Genomic DNA, 7,054 nt, shown 5'->3' with positions numbered 1-7,054 from the left:
AGAAATATCCCACCCACTTTCAACTTTCTTGCATTCACACAACTTTCTTGCATTCACACTTATATATATATATATATATATATATATTCTTTGCATTCACACTTAGTTTTTTTCTTTGCATTCACACTCATTTACAAATAATAATATCACTTTGCATATATATATATATATATATATATATCTCATAACTTAACCACCTAATATAGTTTTGTACATGCTAAATATATTTTATAATACAAATAGTAATTTCAATTATTTATAATCTTTACAAATTCTTATTCAATAACATTATAAAATAATATGTTCATTAAATACTTTGTAAGTAAGTGGCTTAAAATATTAATCATACTTAACCACTTAAACATATAGTTTAAATTATAAAAATTGGATTGGGGTGTTACAAATGTTCTTCTTTCCTCAATGTTCATTATTTGCGTCTGCTCGTCTATTGCTAACATTACTAAGTAACATTCTCTAGCAGCTAATTGATCTCCTTATACTTCTCCATTGCCATACTCTGTTGGGAACTAAACAGACAAGTGGTAGGTGGATATTGCAGCCCTCCAACTATTCAAAGTTAGTCGTCCAATAATGGCATTATACAAGGACGAACAGTCTACAACAAGGAAATTTACTTCCTTACTGATTTGTCATGGGTAAGAGCAAACCACAACTGGTAAGGAGATGGTGCTTATTGGTAGAACCTTCATTCCTCCAAACCCGATCAATGGCACATTCATTAGACAAAATAATTCCTTGTTAACCCTCATTTGTTGGAAGGCTTGATAGTTAAGGATGTCTGTTGAACTCCCATTATCTATTAACACCCTTCTAGTTGTATAATTTGCAATCGCCAAAATAATGACAATTGCATCATCATGAGGATGGTGCAATCGTCTTAAATCCTCGTCCGTGAAAACAATGGCTGGTTCATCTACTCTAATCATCCTTGGTGGCCATCCAAATATTTGAACATTCTGGATTTCGTATAGGTAGGTCTTTTTGGCTTTGGACGAGCATCCTGTTGATATAACCCCTACAATGATCCTTATTTCTCCAAGCGGTTGACATGCTGGCTCTTCTGCTTTGCCCTTCGTTAGCTGTCTCTTGTCCTTATGGTCTTGCCCAAGAGAGTTTTTTTTTTTAACTTTTCCAGCTTAATGAGAGCTTCAATCTGCTGCTTCAAGTCATAGCATTCGTCTGTATCATGTCCATGATCGCAGTGAAAATGACAATACTTGCTTTTGTTTCGCTTGCTAAGATCTCCTTTCATCCCCTCGGGCTACTTCAAGGATGGATTGTCTTTGATCTGCATTAACACTTGGTCAAGCGGAGTATTCAAAGGAGTGTAGTTGGAGTATCGTCCTGAGGACGACCCTGCCTTCTTGCCGCACAATCCCTTTTCTCCCTTACTTTAGCTTTCTTTGGATGAGGACCTTGCTCTAGATGATGTATATAACCATTGTCCAGCCGTTCACCTTTCTTCTTTTTCTTGGCAATGATTGCATCTTCTGCGTTCATGAAACTTTGGGCTGAATGTATCAATTTAGCCATCATCTACGGCTCTTGGTCATACAGCTTATGGATAAACAAGTCTAAACTGACACCATTGTAGAAAACTGCTAAGAGGATTTTGTCATCCATTTCATCCAGCAACATGGCTTCTTTGTTAAAACGGCTAATGAAAGTAATTAAGCAGACTTTCTTTTTCTCCTTGTTCTATGTTTAATAAGCTGGAACAGGAACGCTTCTGCCTTTGTCCCCCTACAAAGTTGTTGACGAACAACTTACTTAGCTCCTGGAACGAAGTTATAGTGTTTGGTGGTAGCTTACCAAACCATACTCTAGCCAGGCCTTTCAACGTGGTAGGAAAGGCTCTACACATGATTTCATCTGGAACACTTTGGAGATGCATGGTTGTCTTGAACGTAGCAATGTGATCACAAGGATCATGCGTCCCATCATATGAGTCTAGGGTAGGCATTTTGAACTTGGAAGGTAGGGGATGACATGTGATGGAAGCAATGAAGGGTGAATCAGTCCTGTGGACGAGGTCATCCATAGGATTTGCTCTCTTCATGGAATCCTTCATCTTTTCCATGGCTCTTTTCATCTGCTCCATCTCCCTTTCCAAATGTGGTACCCTACGAGTAACGATACCTTTGGACTGGTCTCCTTCAGCATTATTCTCAGCCCCTTCATTCTCTGAATTCTGCCTCATTCTTCACTGATGTTGTCTATTAACTTCTCTAGTTAACTCCTGGTTCTATTGTGTCAGTTCTGCCATCATTACTGCCAAGGACTGCAATTGTTGTTAAACGATCATCGGGGGTGCTGGTGCACGATTTGGGTGAATGGAGGCGTTTCCACTCTCTTGGTGTCCCGAACTGGTGGCCATCAACCTAGTTCGAACCATGCAGCCTTTTTGTCTTGGAAAGCTAAGAAGTTAACGCTTTGAAATTTAACTAACTCGTCTTTCCCACAAACGACGCCAACTGATAATGCACGAAAATCAATAGGCTGGAATACTTCAGACTATGGTAGTCACTCTATGATCCTTAAAAAAATAAATAAATGTCAAGGGTGACCGATGTAACCCGATGTAACTCGACCAAGGACCTTTTGACGGTTAAGTCAGTTTTCTCTCTAGAACACAAGGATAGGAAATTGTGAATAGTAGAACTTATCTCGAGTGAATGGGACTTGCTTCTTTTATAGAGAGTTTGGAGTGGGTCTACTTGTTCGGATCCACCACCATCGTGGGTGATATGAGTAGTTAATGGAGAAAATAGGTAAATGGAATATGTGGAGTGAATTACGAGGAACTCCTTCCACGTTTTAAGAGTAGCATATTATGGTCAAATCATAAGGAACTTTATGAAAAGTTCTTTTGTAGAATTCACCAAGTGTTATTTGGTCGCCCTTGCTTTTGTGCTATGGACGACTAACCTGATCTTCTTATAAAGGGACATGTATTACTCCTAAGTACAATGTCCTTGTTCTCCTCTTCTTAAGGTTTTCTAGATGTGATCAAGTTATGAACGTGGTGACTGTGGACGACCACCATGTACGAATATCTTTAACATAGTCCCCATCAGTATTAATTACTTGAAAAATAGTTGATTTAGTTTTTGTTCTGGTTTCTTTTGTAGGTTGCACTTTTAGCAACTTGGCCCTTTTGCTTGATAATTTTGACTCTTATGTTATGTAATCTTGGATTTTTTTTTCCTCTCTAAGTTATAGGTATTGGTATGTACAGAACTTGATTTTTATGGAAATTAAAGGATAAACACTAAAAAGAAATTAGGATCGACTAAGAAATCCTTGACCTCAATAGAATTTTTGCATAAATGGTTTTTTTGATGATTTTATTCCAATAAACTATTGCTACTTCTATACAAAATAACCCCTGCATTTTAGGAAAAACCTATCTTAATAAAACTCAAAGAGCTCCACTAGCCGTTACAATCCTATTGAGGATATTTCATAATCAAAGTTTATTCATCATGAATATCATTTAGATAGAATCAAAGTTTATTCATCATGATATTCTAAATGATATCATTTAAGTATTTCCTTTATTTAGCATATATTTGACTTTGGCTACCACGTTTGTTGTAGTTGCTAGATTCATGGATCCTTGATTCAAATTTGCTTCATTAATGGTGAATAAAATTTTATTCTGAAGTATCCTCAATAAATCCAATCAAATGACTAACATATTCCCTTATCCTATTAAAATCCTATTAAAATGCAAACACAAATGCAATAAATCCTAATATCATGCAACAACTTATTCTAATCCTAAAATCATGCAAAATATCTCATTACTATGCATGTAACTGTTTTAGAGTGTTTTATTGTTTTCCTTTTTTCTTTTTTAATTTTAATTGAAGCCAAGAAACCTAGTGTGTTCAAGGCCACTTTGTATCTTAGTTATTGATTTTCTTTTTCAAACTTTGTTTTATAGATATCAATGATAGCAACACCAACTTTGTTTTCTTTGCTTGTTCATCATGGTCCAACAACATCGATCATTCACGATGTTGATCCGAATTGGTATTCGTATATGGATATGTGTAAAGATGTATTAGAGATTGTACTTGTGGACTTGCCATGTGGATATGTGTCAAGATGTATTAGAGATTGTACTTGTGGACTTGCCTGCAAACATAGGTGCAAACATCAACATCAAGTGTGAAATACCAAATTCAATGGACATCATGAATCTATATATATAATAATAGATGAAACTGAGAGAAACTCAAATTAGAATTCTAAATTAGAGTTCCAATTTTGTGCCATGTGTCCTAAATTATTTATTTTTAAAAGAATTTTATTTCTTAATTTTAGAATCAAATGTAGGACCACATCATAAATATTCATCAAAGTAAGTTATTAAATACAAAAACCAAAGAGTTTATAATAAATGAATCATAAAAATAAAAAAAAGTGCTTCTCAATAATTTAAAAAAAGGGATAATTTGCATTTTATACCTAATAATATCCTTATAAATTTTTTTAAAGAGTTAACAAAATATAAAAATGACTATCAATAGTATTTAAATTAATATATAGAAGTTATATTACGCATTTTATTATATATCTTTAAATATATCCATGCATATACATGGAGTTACAAGCTAGTGTGAATAATGATACTGATATGCTACATATGTTTGACACATATGAAGATGAAGGGTGTCATAAAATTCACATTCATGTTTCATTTGTACCTAATGAGTCTCAATGCACTACTTCTCAACCCACTCAAGAATAAGCTATAGTTGGTATGACTTCTTTATCTGAAGATCCTAATTTTAGTGACAATTTTGGCAATGATCTTTTGGCTAGGGCTGCTATGAATTTTAGCCATGACATTAATGTTACTAAGGGGAAAGAGTTTAACTGATGAAATATTATTGGCATTGGCTAGTGTTCTTAAGGATTTTAATATTCTTACTCCTATGGGTGTAGAGTTTGATTATTTTGAAGAATAACTTCATATTAGTGCTTCTAATGAAGAGTGGCAAAGTGAAGATGAAATTGATAGTGATAGTAAGTATGAAGTAGATGGGTCTGTGGTTGAGAAAAAAAATCTGAAGGTGAGGATGGTGGCCTTTCAGACTATGGATCTGAAGAAGTTGATGAGGATGGGTTTGATTTTGATGTTGACATAAAGCATATTCATGTGGATAGGGTTATTCAAGGAAGAAGGTTCAATAAGGCTAGAAAATGTCATGGTACTTACTAATGTGAATGAGTTTAGGGAAGCATTAAGGGATTTTGCAATTCAAGGACTTGAACTTGTAAGGGTGAAGAATAATAAAGCTAGAGTGATTGCACATGTGCCAGTGATGGGTGTTATGGCAGATTCATGCTACTATAACCAGTGGCGGACCATCATTATGACTAAGGGGGGCTTGGCCCCCCTAAAATTTTTCATAAAATTGAGGATTTTTTATGGAATTATCCTAAATAATTTGAAAACTTTTATAAGAACCTTATCATTTTAGCCCCCTATACTTGATAGTATACATATATGTGGGGCCGGGAAGTTTACAATCCGGCCCAAACTCTGTCTGGGCCCAGGGCCCGTGCCGAGGATGTCTTGTGCCGAGGACGAAAGGTCGATGGCCGGGGTGCCAAGGGGAGTGGCTGAGGATTACCCTATCCTAGGCACCCCGAGGCTTTAATGAGAAGACCATCGTCCTAGTGAAGGCTATCCCCAAACAGCCCTTTGAAGGGGACGTGAATGGAATAAGGCCCACGTGAAAGTACGGTGCATAGCAGGCTCAAGGAAGATACGTCCCCTCCGCATTAAATGCACCTGACAACGTCCAGATCCGATTAATGAGAAAAGACGTTTGGACGGTGTAAGCTTCGATCTTCGTAACTAGTAAAAAGTAAGAGGGGACAATTGATGGGATGGATACTGAAATAAACATCTGCCCGACCAACAAGTGGAGGGCTAGGATCAATCAAGATGGACTATATAAGGAAAAAGGGAGTTACGCCAAAAGGGGCTGGGAAAAATGGCCAAAAACCAGAGCCTCCCAGCCCACCTCCAGAAGAAAGACTCCAGGGGTGACGACTACTCAACCATGCATGAACACCACGAAAAACCCACCGCCTGGTGACCAGGGCCTAGCCTTTCAAACTCACGCTCTACAAATGATATTGTATGGGCCTTTTTACGTGCGAATCCAACCCTGTTGTGGTTTGATACGAATCGTGACCCTACAATATATATTTAAGAAAAATAAAAATAAACATAACTTTCATTTAAATAAAAGAATAATGTTAGAGATACAAACTATTTTATAAAAATATTACAAACTGTTGATGTAATGAGTGATTATTGATAAATGAAAAAGTGATATTTATGGCTAGCCTAGATGAAACCAATAAGAAGTTAGCCACATCAAAATTTTGTAAAAATATTGTAAAATAGAATACAACCCGTAAATATATATGTCAAAAAATTACAATAATTAAACATTTAGCATCTTTAAAATGAACACATAGGTATTTTAATAATTACCTTAACAAATAAAAGAGACAAAACCACTATGCACATTTGGTGCGGTGGTCACTCCACAAGTATAAATGCTTGTGGGGTATGGGAAGTAAAGGCCGGGGTTTAAGTTTCCAGAAGGGAGTTTCACACATATATACACTTAGATTAGGCAATAGTAGAAATTCTATCTTGTATAAAAAAAAAAAGGGGAGGGGGAATTCTAATTTTCATCCTAGCACATCTAGGGCTTACTTGTACCATATCAATAGAAAAATTGAAAGATTAGTAGTTTTGTTTATTCGCTGCACCAAGTCCCCACACAATTGCAGAAAATTTTTCTCACAATGCTCTCACATGTGATTCTCTCTCTCTCTCTCTCTCTCTCTCTCCATTGACCATTTGTCTTTTTTTTTTTTTTTTTTTTTTCCAGTTCTTTCCTTTTCCCACTGCTGCTGCAATTGTGTTTACAATATAAAAGTAAAAGTTTTGTGTGACTAGACTAAATAAGAAAAAGTGAAAAACAAGCTTGAAACT

The sequence above is a fragment of the Quercus lobata genome, chromosome 8 (assembly GCF_001633185.2).
Source record: "Quercus lobata isolate SW786 chromosome 8, ValleyOak3.0 Primary Assembly, whole genome shotgun sequence".
In the NCBI taxonomy this organism is placed as follows: Eukaryota; Viridiplantae; Streptophyta; class Magnoliopsida; order Fagales; family Fagaceae; genus Quercus; species Quercus lobata.
This window is presented reverse-complemented; position numbering follows the sequence as displayed.